We start from the raw sequence: 13,899 nt of genomic DNA, 5'->3' as shown, positions 1-13,899 counted from the left end.
GGGACAAATATAAATGATCATTAAAATTCTTATCTTGTAACCTTTTCATTTTGAAAAAAAAAAATGGAACACTTTCAGGCACTCTTTTCACACCTTTCAACAAACTGCAAAAATGAAAAGCTGACTTAAGATTAAAATTGTGCATAATGTCAACCACAATTATATCCACCAACACTTTTGGGCAAGACTTCCACCCTGCCCCTCCTGTTACTGCATCCCCCTTCCACACCATCCCTACTAAGGTGTGTGGGGAGGGAAGCGGTTGGGGAGGGGGGGGGTGGAGAGAGAGTGCAGGTGTGGATTTTTATGTGTGCTTGGGTCGTGCATAATATGTGGGCATGCATGTTGTCTTACTTTTTTTTTCTTGTCTTTTTTTTTTTTTTTTTTAATGTTTCAACAACGTATCAGTAGAGATCTTTGATCAATGATTTACGTTTCATGTATGTCTAGTTCAGTTTGATTTTTCTGTCTTTCTCAATTCTACACCACTATCAATAATCTGTGATGATTTGAACACCCTTTAAAACTGTTTAAATATCACAATGAAGAATAAAAAAACTGATCTAAAATGGATACAAAAACTTGACAGTTATGATGGAGGAGGGGTGAACAAAGAAATCTGCCATTCAATGCTTGAACTAAAGTTACTGACCACATTTTTTGCGGTAACCAGATTTTTCTGTTTTCTATGATTAAGGTGACCTGTCAAAAATGTTAAACTGAAAACAAAATGAGATGACTTCAAATATCAATAATGAAATATTTTGTTTGTTTTTAGCCATTTTGGCTAGGAATGGGAACCACCATCCCTGCTACCAAAACCTGTCACTATAATGTAAACTATTCTCGTCTTTTTTGGACATGATTTCCACCCTGCCCCCTCTCCTCCCCTGCCTCCACCACCCCCACCATTCCTGCTGCTGGAAACATATTGGAAATATACCTCCTTTTTGTCCCCATCCCCTGCCCTCTTTACTCAATTGGAAAAAGGCTGGAGAGGTCTGGGGTGAATATCTTTCCAACATTGTTCCTTCTTCAATGAGCAATATTCCCATTCCGATGTTTTCAACACGCTTGCTATCGTTCTGGGATCAATCCCTACCTTCTGATTTAAAACATAAATAAATGGGTGTGCAAAGAAGCCAAAACGGGGTGGGGGAGGTGTGGTGGTAATGTTTTCCCATTTTAGTTTATAGAACTTTAAATGAGAACTTCAAATACTCCTTCCTGTGGACACCCAGTGAAGGTAAACTGGCGATTTATCAATGACTACCTTTGCGTCAGATAAAAACAGGTAAGAGGCTCTCTTGCAGCAGTACTGGGATGGTGAATGAGTTCATTTACAAAGTTATTAACAAAACTAAACATTTCATTTAAACACAGCTAAGTACTTACCAGGCCGGACAACCAAGGCTGTGTGGTTTCTCTCCTCCAGCAGACCGCTAGCGACTGAGCCTGACAAAATAGCGCTTTTGACTGCGGAAACACGAACTCACATCGTTTCACCCCACGGGCGAGATGAGCTTGCGGGTAAAAAAAAATTTTTTTTAAATCGTGAACAGTTGTAAACCGCTCACACCAGCACTTGGAGACCCCCACCCTACCCCCTCCATTCCGCACTCTCTCTTTTTCACCCCTATCTCTCCCGTCCACCTGTCATCTCTGTGTGAGCGTGTCTGTGTATGTTAAAAAATACGTATCATGTGTAAGTGAGCGCGTGTGTGTGTGTGTGTGTGTGTGTGTGTGTGTGTGTGCGTGCGCGCGCGCTTGTGTGTGTGTGTGTGTGTGTGTGTGTACCTTCTTCGACATGCATATTCATTTGCACCATCCCCCTCATCCGTGTAGGTATATTTGTGTACAAAATGTAGTGAATGTAGATTGGTTAGGACAGATGGGAAATAAAAGCAAGGCTGAAATCCTTATCATTGGGTCTCTCTCTCTCTCTCTCTCTCTGTCTCTCTCTCTCTCTTCGGCGTGAACCACCACTGATTATCCCAAGCACCACAAAACCACATTGCTGCCTCTCTCTCTCTCTGATCTCTCTTTCTCTCTCTCTCTGTCCCAGGTGGCGAGATCTGGGGTAGGGGGGGGGGGGTCCCAGGTGGCAAGATTTGGAGTGGGAGGAAGGGGGAGGATCGGTGGGGGAAACTTGATACCCGCTAGTTCAATGTGTGGCCTCACAACGGCAACCATAACACACAGAACAAGATCAGTGACAAACCCCGAAACAATGCTAACTGTGCTAACGTAACTGTGTTCGAAGTTGCCAAGGAATGGACAGTGGAAGTGTGCATCGAGAAAGAGAGGGAGAGAGAGAACCGCCATTCTCAACCACACCATAGTGGGAATTGAGAAAACCCAACTTTGTTATAGACTACACAAATCTCGAAAAATAAATCGACTATTAAAGAGCTCTGCATGCTCTCATGGTTATGGAAAATAAATATAGAAATAGTAATAATATCAAAAAATGTATACAGGTGATTCGGTTCTTGATAATGGCAAAACGGGAGCAGCTTTTGGAAATCCGGAATTGAACCATGAGAAAAAGTACCACTTGTAATTGTACAAACAATTTACAGTGTCTTTACTGCTGACCTCGTGGCCATACTCATGACTTTGATTCACATTCTAGATTTTCATAAAAATGATTACGGTCAAATTCCTCTCTGTGTAGATTCAAAATCAGCGCTGCACGCGCTTAGATCTGCAAATAAAAAAAATATACACAAGAGAGGCAAGGCCTTCAAGACTCACTTGTGATACACTTAAAAAAATAATCTAATCGTTAAAATGTGTTCTGTATTTGTTATTATAAAGCTTCGGGTTAAAAAAAAAAAAAAGAAAAAAAAAGAAGTCATAATCAGATTTCCGCGTGTTCAGGTGAGAAGAAACTGTCTTCCTATTACACTATCGTGGCTCCTTAACTGACGTTCTAAAATTTAATATTTGAACATACTTTTTTAAAGGGCGATAAATCAATTGCGGTATTCGCACTACAGTGAGAACGCTGTTTAAATCATATTATTCTGGTGTATCTTGGGCATTCAAAAAATCTTTAAGGGCAATAAAAAAAAAAAAAATTCTTTTTAAGTCCGCGGTAAAGGAGACGTGGCTATCCTGCAATCACACTGCAACATTTAGCCGTTTTCTCTAGATCTAGATAGATGTACAAGTTTAGTTACACCCGCCGGGCATGTAGTATGACACAGTCAATTCAATTTCTCTTTTATGTTCATTCTAGTTTTATAGTTTTAAAGTTGACATGAAAATTTAGTATTTTGTTAAACTAATAACATGTAGAGCCAAGTACAAGTACTTCTAAACGTCGTAAGAAGTGAAAAGGACTTCATTTTGAGAAAAGTCAAGACTGGAAATTTTTTCGTTTCATCGTAATCAGTTCAAGGGTATTAACTCACATGGTTTACAATTTTTAACTGTGAATTCCGACTGATTCTGTGGATATTTTTATGGCAGTTTGGGGCATAATCCAGTAAGTGATGAGGCGTTCACAAATCTTTCTCTGGATAAATATTTCACGGTCTCCTTCTCCAACTTTCCATCACATGTAATTGTGTATTGTCGATTGAATATAGGATTGAACGGGCAGGTCAACAACTTGAAACAAAATGGCGTCGTTCACGTTCACGAAGAATATGAGCACGCACTTTGAATGTGTATAAATATGTGTATGTAATTGATTTTTGCCCATGACCTTCAGGGCTCAGCCAATAGATCTGTAAAGTCCACTCGTCGTATTGACTTTAGTTTTTTTCCGAAAAAGACCACTTGGGCGAATGAACATAGTGAAAGCCCTGTACACACAAGCTTTTTATGTTTTGAGTATAATTTCAGAATGTCATGTTTAAGATGAGAAAGATCAGTTTAAAGCAAATTAAGTCCCATAGCATTAATTGCAGATTAATTTCCCTTTTTTACTATCTGCACCAAAACGTTTGCAAAATAAATAAAACTTCCATGCTTAGCAAAAGAAGTTCCTGTTTGAACAAAAAAAATGATACTAATGACTGCTCTTGTTGTTGTGTCAGAATATCAGATCAAAGTGCCAAGTTTAGAGAATACAAAAAATATAAATATAACTGTAAATGCAGTTTGCATATAATTTGGCTTCTTTTTTTTTCTTTTTTTTCATCCCAGAGATGCAATATTGTTTTAAACAAGATGACTGGAAAGAACTGAATTTTTCCTATTTTTATGCCTAATTTGGTGTCAACTGACAAAGTATTTGCAGAGAAAATGTCAATGTTAAAGTTTACCATGGACACACAGACACGCACACACACACACACACACAGATACAGACAACCGAACACCGGGTTAAAACATAGACTCACTTTGTTTACACAAGTGAGTCCAAAAAACTGAAGAAGAAATAGATACATAATGCATTGTGACTTCTGCAACTGATAATGTGGATGTGAGGCCACGCCCCCTCAGTCGCCACCCCCCTCCTCTTCACCCCCCTCACACAGTCACTTTATCCAGTTCTCACCAGACTGCATTGGCTGAGTGCCAAGAAAATAGCTCACACTGCTAAAAATTCGGTGACTTCTGTCGTCTGCTAGAGCTGAACAGCCGGCATCACTCACTGATAGTCGAATCTTGGCCACTCTCTTGATTGTTCCCTTTATTTTCTATCAAATCGTCCTATAAATGTTCACCACTGTCTTCTCCTTCGAATTTATGCTTCAGTTCTTTCTGAGCATCAGCTAAAGAAAGTAATCTTTTTTGATTTAGTTCGTCACGATCGCATGTCTTGAGCACAGAGTCAGTCGGACATTTTGTTGAGCGAGCGAGGAGAGGAGCCAGGCAAGACTGCGGCCAGTAACCCAACCAAAACGTTCAAATAAAGGACTGTCTAATGACGCAGATGGTATTTCTAGCTATGAATAGAATCTAGAAAGATTCCCCAACCGAAAGCTACCAGCATTTTTGTCAACGAACTGAATGCAAAGCAGGGAAAAGTCAGAATATTTCGATGACGAGTTATCTCGTCATTGTGGCAGCGAAGCGTACATGCTTTCCATGACGAGTTATCTCGTCATATAGGCAGCCTACGGGTTAAGAAGCTTGTCTGCCAATACAGAGTCCGTGAGGGTCTGGGTTCGAATCCCGCTTTCGCCCTTTCTCCCATGTACTGACGACTTGAAAATTGAACTGAGCGTCTAGTTGGTCGGATGTGATGATAACCCGAGGTTCCGTATGCAGCATGCACTTAGCGCACCGAAAAAGAACCCATGGCAACGACAGAAGAAATCCACTCGGAGAGGTACAAAAATATACATGCATGCACTCAAGGCCTGACTAAGCGCGTTGGGTTATGCTGCTGGTCAGGCATTTACCTAGTAGATGTGGTGTAGCGTATATATGGAAGTGTCCGAAAGCAGTGACGCCTTCCCGAGAGACTGAAACTGAAACTGCTCTGCTCTAACAGAACACCTCAGTGAGACATATCTTGACGAGACAGCCGGATGGATGCAGTGAGCTTTGAATTGTTTTATATGGCAACTACAGAAAGCAAGTCGGTGCTGACAGATAAATTAAGTACTTCACAATGAGTACAGTGACATAGAAGACCAGTGGTTATAACCCTATACAAACATAAATGGTCTGATATATAATTATAGTAGGATCATCAATGATTATTCCAATGCTATCTAGCAGTCCATGCTCAGAACGTGATTCGGTACGAACTCCTGTTTCAACTAAGATATGAACATTGTTGAAAAACACTGAAAAACATCAACAATATTGACGACTATGATGATGACGATGGTGATAATGATGACATATGATCGATAATGATGATGATGTGGTGATGACGGTGATGATGATGATGATGAAGATAGCAAAATTAATGTTCTTTACGCTGTAACTCACAACCCTAAGCACATAATTTACTCAGATGTTACACACGCACACACGCGCGCGCGGGAACGTACAGACGCACGCACACACACACACACACACACACACACAGCACAGTGAGTCTCATTTGCTCAGGACTGAGCAAGTACACAGTGCTGTAAATTTACGTATTGAAGGAAATACAGCAAGACTGAAACTACACCCACCTATCATGAAAGTATCATACTATACCCACCTATCATGAAAGTATCATAACTCCTTTGTCACAAAGGAGTTCGTGCGTATCAATGGGAGGATCGATATTGGTTTACGTCTATGACGAGTTAATTAGGAACACGAAGTAAAATGTCTTACTATCAGCAGTAGCCTAATGGTCTGAATGGGTTAACTCACTCAGTACGGCCAGTCCTCTCTTCTCCTCTACACAGACCCTTCGGATCTCCAGTGGGTGTCTGAATGACCCAACCTTTAGCTTCCGTCGTCAGAATTGTGGTATTCTTTGTCACATTCACGTCTTCAGTATAAGAGCCTTCCGCTTGCAATATTTTGATGATGGTAATTGGGGTGAAACGCTGTTAACGTCGTCTCTTTTGCCGTTCGTATGGAAAGAGTTAAAGAGATCCCATAGCATTTACGGCCACCGAGGAAGGGAATTCATATCCACAGTGTCGAGGGTGTCGACGTAGGAAGGCTGGGCCCAAATCTTCCCCTGTACAAGATCTTCCTCTTCGATCCTGTTCAAGATTATACTGGATATGTCGAAAAGGTTCAAGATTATTTCACGCCTGTGACTTTGATTTACATCATGTAATATTTTCTGCAGCAACACACAGAGAAAATTCCACTTGATGAATGGCCCCGGTTTCACTCTGTAATCTCTCTCTCTCTCTCTCTCTCTCTCTCTCTCTCTCTCTCTCTCTCTCTCTTAGTACTTCTCTCTCTCTCTCTCTCTCTCTCTCTCTCTCTCTCTCTCTCTCTCTCTCTCTCTCTCTCTCTCTCTTAGTTCGTTACGCTTTAAGTACTGTTCACTTTCCAGTGCAGTAGTAGCAGTAGTATTGTTTGTTTGTTTGTTGTTGTTGATATTGTTGTTGTTTCAGTGTTGTTGTTTTTACCAGTTATTGTTGTTGTTGTTTCACTTTAAATGTCTTTTTCATCATCAATTCTCCGTCGTGTGTATCGTTTTCGTCATTGTGTTTATCGATCGTTTGTGACACATCAAAGAGCATGATACAAGGTCAGGTTGTTGTTGCTCAAGTTTTCTTTTCTTTTTTTCTTTTTTTTTAATTTTTTTTCTTTTTTTCTTTTCTTTTCTTCCCCCCATTGAACTTGACGCTGTATTTTGTCTTTTTTCTTGATACTAAAATGTTTAAACCAAATCCTCCCCTTCCGCCGTTTTTCAGTCTCTTCCCCAGCCAAAATCAGGGACATACCCATTTTACGCTTGGTCGGAGTGAGTGGGAATACTCCGCTGGAGAGTTCCACGGCCATCTTGGATCTTGCGCATGCGCACTGATCCGGCTAACTTTTACTCGAAATTCGAGCAGTGCCAAAAGCGACGGATCGACATATTGTACTACGTTTTCCTTTTCATGCGTGCTTCTGTTTAAAATGGAAAAAAGTTTTAATGTTCTCTCGAAATTATGCTTTTTTCCCCTTTTGTCCATTAAAAAGCGTTACACTTTTCACTGACACACACACACACACACACACACACACACACACACACACACACACACACAGCAAACGCAGACGCACACACGCAAGCGCGCGCACTGACAAAAAGAGAGAGGGGGGAGGCAAAGATGTAAATAAAAGTCGCGGAAACAGTTTGTGATTGATTGTAAAGTTTCACATCCACTCCAAACCCCCAACCCCCAAACCCCCACCCAGTTTTGTTGTTGTTGTTGTTGTTGGGCTTTTTTCGCGCGCGTGTATGTGTCTGTGTGTGTGTGTGTGTGTGTGTGTGTGTGTGTGTGTGTTTGTGTGTGTGTGTGCCAGTGAAGATATATATTTAAAGTATATACAAAATAATGATCGTGTGTGTGTGTGTGTGTGTGTGTGTGTGTGTGTGTGTGTGTGTGTGTTGGGGGTGTAGGTACTGATGTGTGTGTATGTGTGTGTAGCGTGTGCCATAGTGGGTGGGTGTGTCCCATTTTCTTTATAATGTATGCCACGCCTCTGTCAGTCAAATAATAATGAACCACTCTGTTGCTCCGGCATCAGCTAGTTCGGTTTCCAGATTACACTCAAGTAAAAACAAAAATCTAAATCAGCCCCACCAGAAAATGCATAACAACCTCCTCGGGATCAAGAAAACTGCACCCATAGTGTAAAATGCTGGACTGTGAACAATAATCAACTGAAACTTAAACTGATGATGATAAAATTATCTTTTCAGTCAGTTCCAAAACTTTCTGTCTTTTGCCGTTCGTTTCCGTCGTCCGCACTGAGTTGAATTTGATTAGGCTCCCAAGATATACCTATCCCATTCACAAACAATGCAAGAAACTCAGCATTAAAGCACAGTGCATGTAACTAAACTGAGTTTTTAAAGCTGAGAATCTTTTACGAGCTCAGTTAAACGAATTTGTTAAGTTCGGAGATACTTCACAGACGATTCAATATAAATACTTGTCCTTTCGGCGTTCACTTTCTACTGGCTGTGACATTAGATTACGGCAATTCCTCTCTCTCTCTCTCTCTCTCTCTCTCTCTCTTCGTCTGATACCAATGCGGTGCGCAGCTTCTCCAAATGTCAGTAATTGCCAAGGCATCGCCGTTGACAGCTGGACATCACCGCGGGAAGACTGAGAAGAAGGGATCGCACGATACATACACTTCGAGACTGATGCAAATCCTTTCGAATGGTTTCTTAACCGATTTGCACACTATATATACGGACCTTGGTTATGGAAATCTGTTTTACAAAATATCATAGAAACTTAGGACACACATGTTCAAACGATGTATTTCTACTGAGCCCGGCTCAAACCGCCGGCGACGGCCGTCTTTGTGTGCCGTCAGTGTGCCAGTGTGTGTGTGTGTGTGTGTGTGTGTGTGTGTGTGTGTGTGTGTGTGTGTGTGTTTTATCTCCAGTTTAACGTCTATTCACTATAAGTGTTTTTAGATGGAAAGGAGTCAAGTAGTGGATAAAGGAAAGGGAGTGCATGTGAATATTAGTGTAAAAAAAAGTGTTCATGATATGTACCAGAGGAAAGGTAGATTATATAAGAAAAAGTCTAAAGAGATTGTGGTGTGTATTGAATGAGATGTCATGGGAGGGAGAATATGTATATGCATATCAACAAGTATTAACCTACAACAATGTAAACACTGATAAATAACAACATTAATTGTAATACATCAAAGGAGGATACAAACTGGACTGGAGGTGTGTGTGTGTGTGTGTGTGTGTGTGTGTGTGTGTGTGTGTGTCAGTGTGTGTGTCAGTGTGTGTTTCCGCTGTCACCACTGCACGGTCACTGAGTGGCCGCCGCGGGGACCGGGGGGCGATGCCGTCAGCGGTGGTGTGTGTCACCGGCGGTGATAGTGGGGGTAGGTCACTGAGTGGAAGACTGATGTGTATGCATTATGAGGGTTGATGATTGTATCATAACATTACAAAAAACATTTGCGTTTTAGTCACAGGCCGCCTATTGTTAAATGCGCTTAAAGCGAACTGCAATGACGCCTCCTTGACTGAGACTGCGGCATCAGTGAACCGGGAACTGAACTGAGCTTAAAGTCACAAAGTAAACGCTGTATCATAATTAGTTCAAATTCTATTTCAGCAACATGATCCACATTAACAGTAAATAAAAGCAAACAACCAATTAATCAATCAATCGTTCGAAGCCATGAATCGATCAGTTACTCCATGCCACTCTCCCATCATATCAAGGGAGAAAATCACCTTTATTTTTTTTTCCTTTTTGGACATCAGTTACGTTTCTTGAAATAGCTGACTTTCATGTGGGGGGAAAAATCCTGCACACAGACGTACCTGTATAATTTTGTTTTTTATGTGCAGTGCCAGTTATAAAGTGATTAGATACACGCAGAATGACACCCATGACAAAAGTACCCGCTATATTTCATCAGTTTCGATTGAAAAGACACGTCAGACCTACGTTTGATTGGTGGATAGCGGATACGTCACAAGATGGTGGCATCCATTACAAACTATTCCATGCTGTGTGTTAGGTCTGTGGAAAGTCAGCACAGTCGATGTGTGAAGCTAAAAGAAATCTTTTGTACTTCGTGTTGCTGACGGTAGTGGCTTATTCAGGTAAGTCAGTGGTGCTTAAGCCTTTTTTTCTTCTCCATCAGCAGCAGATTTGTTTTAATTGTTTTTACATGTCAGTCCGTGTGCTACGATGAGTGAAACTGAAAGTTGGTCTCAAACAGGAACATTTTGAAATATTTAAATTATTTTGTCTCTCACTTTCCCTTCTCTCTCTCTCTCTCTCTCTCTCTCTCTCTCTCTCTCTCTCGCTTACATTTATGCTTTTTATCATGTAATATTGTGTAATGTAGACATAATTTAGGGCGGGGACTGGATATGAAACAAAACAGCAGACTGAGCAGTGCCTAAATCTGTTATTCTCTGAAATATACTTTTCTGGTTTTGGTCGTCCTCCACCGCCCCTTACACACAGAGAGAGAGAGAGAGAGAGAGAGAGAGTCCCATATCTCCTGTGAAATATCTACACAATCTATGGAATTACACCCACAGACATGTTAAGCTCTAAACAGTGCTTCTTGCAAATGAAAAAAAAAAAATCACTTTCAGACTGTACATGCTCGAGTTCCTTGGACACACTCTGGAAAATGCCAGTGGAAAGCATCAGCATTACCAAGTTCCTGAGCATCATATTCCAAGATTACAAGAAGAGGGATTCACACACTGTTTCCATTGCAAGTAAAACCAACATCCAACATAACCATAGAATTTCATTGTCAAAATCTTGAAATTGAAAATGAGGAAATGCTATAAATTCTTTGTCAACCCACTTTATTTTTCCGCCTTCAATCCAGTCACTCAAGAAGCAGCATAATGGTTCTAAATCTGTTTCTACCAACCACTGCAGCAAAATGGTTTTAAATCTGTTTCTACCAACCACTCCGTGTCTCTCCTTTCTGAACTTCCCGACTGGCCTACATTACACTACAGTGAAGGTGAATGAATGTCTTCCATTCGACAACTTCCACAATAGCATATAAACCTCATCCCCATATTCTCAGCCTTCCTGCCAGACCATCAGACTGCAGACTTAAGCTGCAAAAAGAATGATTCTTGCAGCTTTGATATCCGGTCCTGCCTCAGATCAAGGGTGGCCTACTGTATGTAGTTTCATTGGCAAACAATGTTTGCATGTATTTGATATTTGGTACAGCATAAAACAATTATGTCTTTATTCTCTTTTTGCAGTATGTGTCTTCACACTTTTCTATAATTGGTTGAACACTGTCTGAGAAATATCCATGTGTTTTCCAACCCATAATCATATCACACTTTTTGGATACCTTTCACAGAAGGTGCATGATCTCTGGAAGTTAGACCTTTCTCTTGAGACAGATTGGATACTACTTTACTACTTGAAAAGTTTGTGTCTGTTGCCACTTTCTTGTACCCCCTGCCCCCCCCCCCCCCCCCCCCCCCCCCCCCCGCCCCCTCCCTCCCCCCGCCCTCTCTCTCTCTCTCTCTCTCTGGTTTATGCACGATTTTGGTGTTTTTTCTTAGCCATAATTATTAATTGACTATGTTCATCTAGTTCTATTTGTGTGTAAATGTAGTAATGTGATTAAAGTATTTTTTTTTGATTGATTGATATGTGTTCCAGAGTCAAACAGAATTCCATCACAATGCATCCAAGGAGAAGGGGAGGTAATCTGGGAGTCCTGCTCCTGGGAATGCAGATGATGAACATGGGTCTGGAAAACATCCCCGCAGTGACCTTGGCCTTGGTGCTGGGTCAGACGGCCATATATCTTGACATGCTTCCACAGTATTTTGGCTCAGCAGCCAGTGTGTGTATGAGTTCGTACCTGGTCTGGCACCGACAAGACTGGAAGCGGCTGTTCTTTTCCCAGTTTTTCCATGCGGATGACATGCATTTATATTTCAACATGGGCTCTCTCTTGCTGAAGGGACGGAGCCTGGAGCGGAGGTTTGGCAGCCCGTACTACTTCTTCATGGTACGTGCGTGATGGGTTTGTTTCATGTATGTTTTTTAAGGAGAAAATGGTAGAATTTTGGGGTGGTTTTTGTTTTAATGATTCTTTACTCTTAACCTGTTCACTGCGGGGGTAACAACTTCTGCTGCAGAGCGTCTGTCATGTAACTTTCAGCGAAAATGGGTATAAATTTACTTCTCCCCAAAAATCTACAGGCTACATTATTTATCAGAAGTATGCAAATCATTTGTTTTTCTGAAAGGAAGTTGACTGTGATGCAGTCAGTCAACAGGTAAAGGCTATTCATATCATAATTAAGGAGTTTCTGAAATTCTTGATAAAAAGAAGTCACTTAGATATGGTTATGAAAAAGAAACCAACCTTACTGTATTCAATATCTCTCTTATTTTTAGATTTGTCTGAAGTTTATAACTTTTTCTGTCCACATAGATAATGCTCTCTACTGATCAGTACCTGCCCAACTTATACTTCATATGTATACCTGTTTGAAGATGTTAAACAGATTCTGCACAATACATACACAGTCAGTGTCATTGCTTTTCTGACAGTTAAAACGGTTAACACTAACAGTTCCATAGCCTTTTATGATGGCCATTAGGGCAGGGAATTCATATCTGCTATGTGTATGGCTGGGCATAGGAAAGTAGTGACCAATCCTCTCCTTCAGCCGTGATATTACTATTAGTATTAACCTTCCCTGACCAAAGTCAGGTACCCATTCACACTTGGGTGGAGTGAGGAAAACTGGAGTAAAGTGCCTTTTCCTAAGGACGCAACGCCGTGCTGAAACGGGGCTTCGAACCCTGATCAGTGGTGAACACGAGTCCAACACCTGATCAAACCTGCCACGGCGCCTCCTCATACTTTTCTACCAAGCTGAATTCATTTTCTTTGTTGTCCAGGTGGCAGTGTTCACAGGGCTTACTGGGGTGGCCTATGTGGCCATCAATGTGATACTCGAGGAGCGTCTGCACGACCACTTCTACGCCACTCAGTGTGCCGTGGGGTTTTCAGGTAAGAAAGTGTTGGAAAGAGAGTGATCTGGAGCAGTAGCGATCGACCGTGTTTGAGCTGCTGTTTTGTTTACCTGTGCTGGGTACTGATGCTGAGAAATGTGTTGCCAGGAGGTTGTACTGGTGTTTGTGTTTTCCAATGTAATGGTATATCAGTGTCAGTGTATATTACTGTAAAGTTTTGTAAAGACGTGTAAAGTCTGCATATTACAGACTGTAGAAAAAAATAAAGGACGACTTAAGTTCATAACCCTTTTTTTTTTTTTAAGCAGGTATGTTTGCATAGAATGTTCAAAAAAGAAAAAAAAAAGATGTGATATAAGTTATTCTGGCTGCATGTGGTCTGCTACTGGCCTCTTATTGAATGCACAAACTGACGTTTCAGGAACACATGCTCCTTTAACAGCTTGAAAAAAAAGTGTGTTTGAAAGATCAGTGTTTTACTTTTAGTCGAAAATTGCAACAACAACAAAATCAGTGGTTTATAAACAATAGCTGTGTTTTTTCTTTGTGAAAACTGTAAGTGCATGTGCAAGAATGTTCCTCTGCTCATGATTGTTGCTCCTTACGTTGGCTGCACACACAGTTGATTGCTTGAAATTCAGCAGCATTTCACCATGCCCTCAAAAGAAAACTGCAGGTTTCTCAAGTGGTTTTTAACTTTTTGTGAACTGTGTATCAGGTATGGTGTGTTCATTCAGTCTTGCTCCCAGAGAATGCCTATTTTCAAACTGCAGTCCAGTTATAGGTATTTGATGTGTGTGAGTGTGAATTTAATCTGCCACTCTCCTTTGAATTA

General features: G+C 41.0%; 1 pseudogene; it reads left to right on the top strand.

The window, feature by feature from the left end:
* The first annotated feature begins 10,018 nt into the window (after window positions 1–10,018).
* LOC143278274 (rhomboid-related protein 4 pseudogene) lies at window positions 10,019–13,101 on the top strand (annotated as a pseudogene).
* Window positions 13,102–13,899: the final 798 nt, after the last annotated feature.

The sequence above is a fragment of the Babylonia areolata genome, unplaced genomic scaffold, assembly GCF_041734735.1.
Source record: "Babylonia areolata isolate BAREFJ2019XMU unplaced genomic scaffold, ASM4173473v1 superscaf8, whole genome shotgun sequence".
Lineage (NCBI taxonomy): Eukaryota > Metazoa > Mollusca > Gastropoda > Neogastropoda > Buccinidae > Babylonia > Babylonia areolata.
The sequence above is the reverse complement of the archived record's forward strand: the minus strand, read 5'-3'. Positions and strand labels throughout refer to the sequence as shown.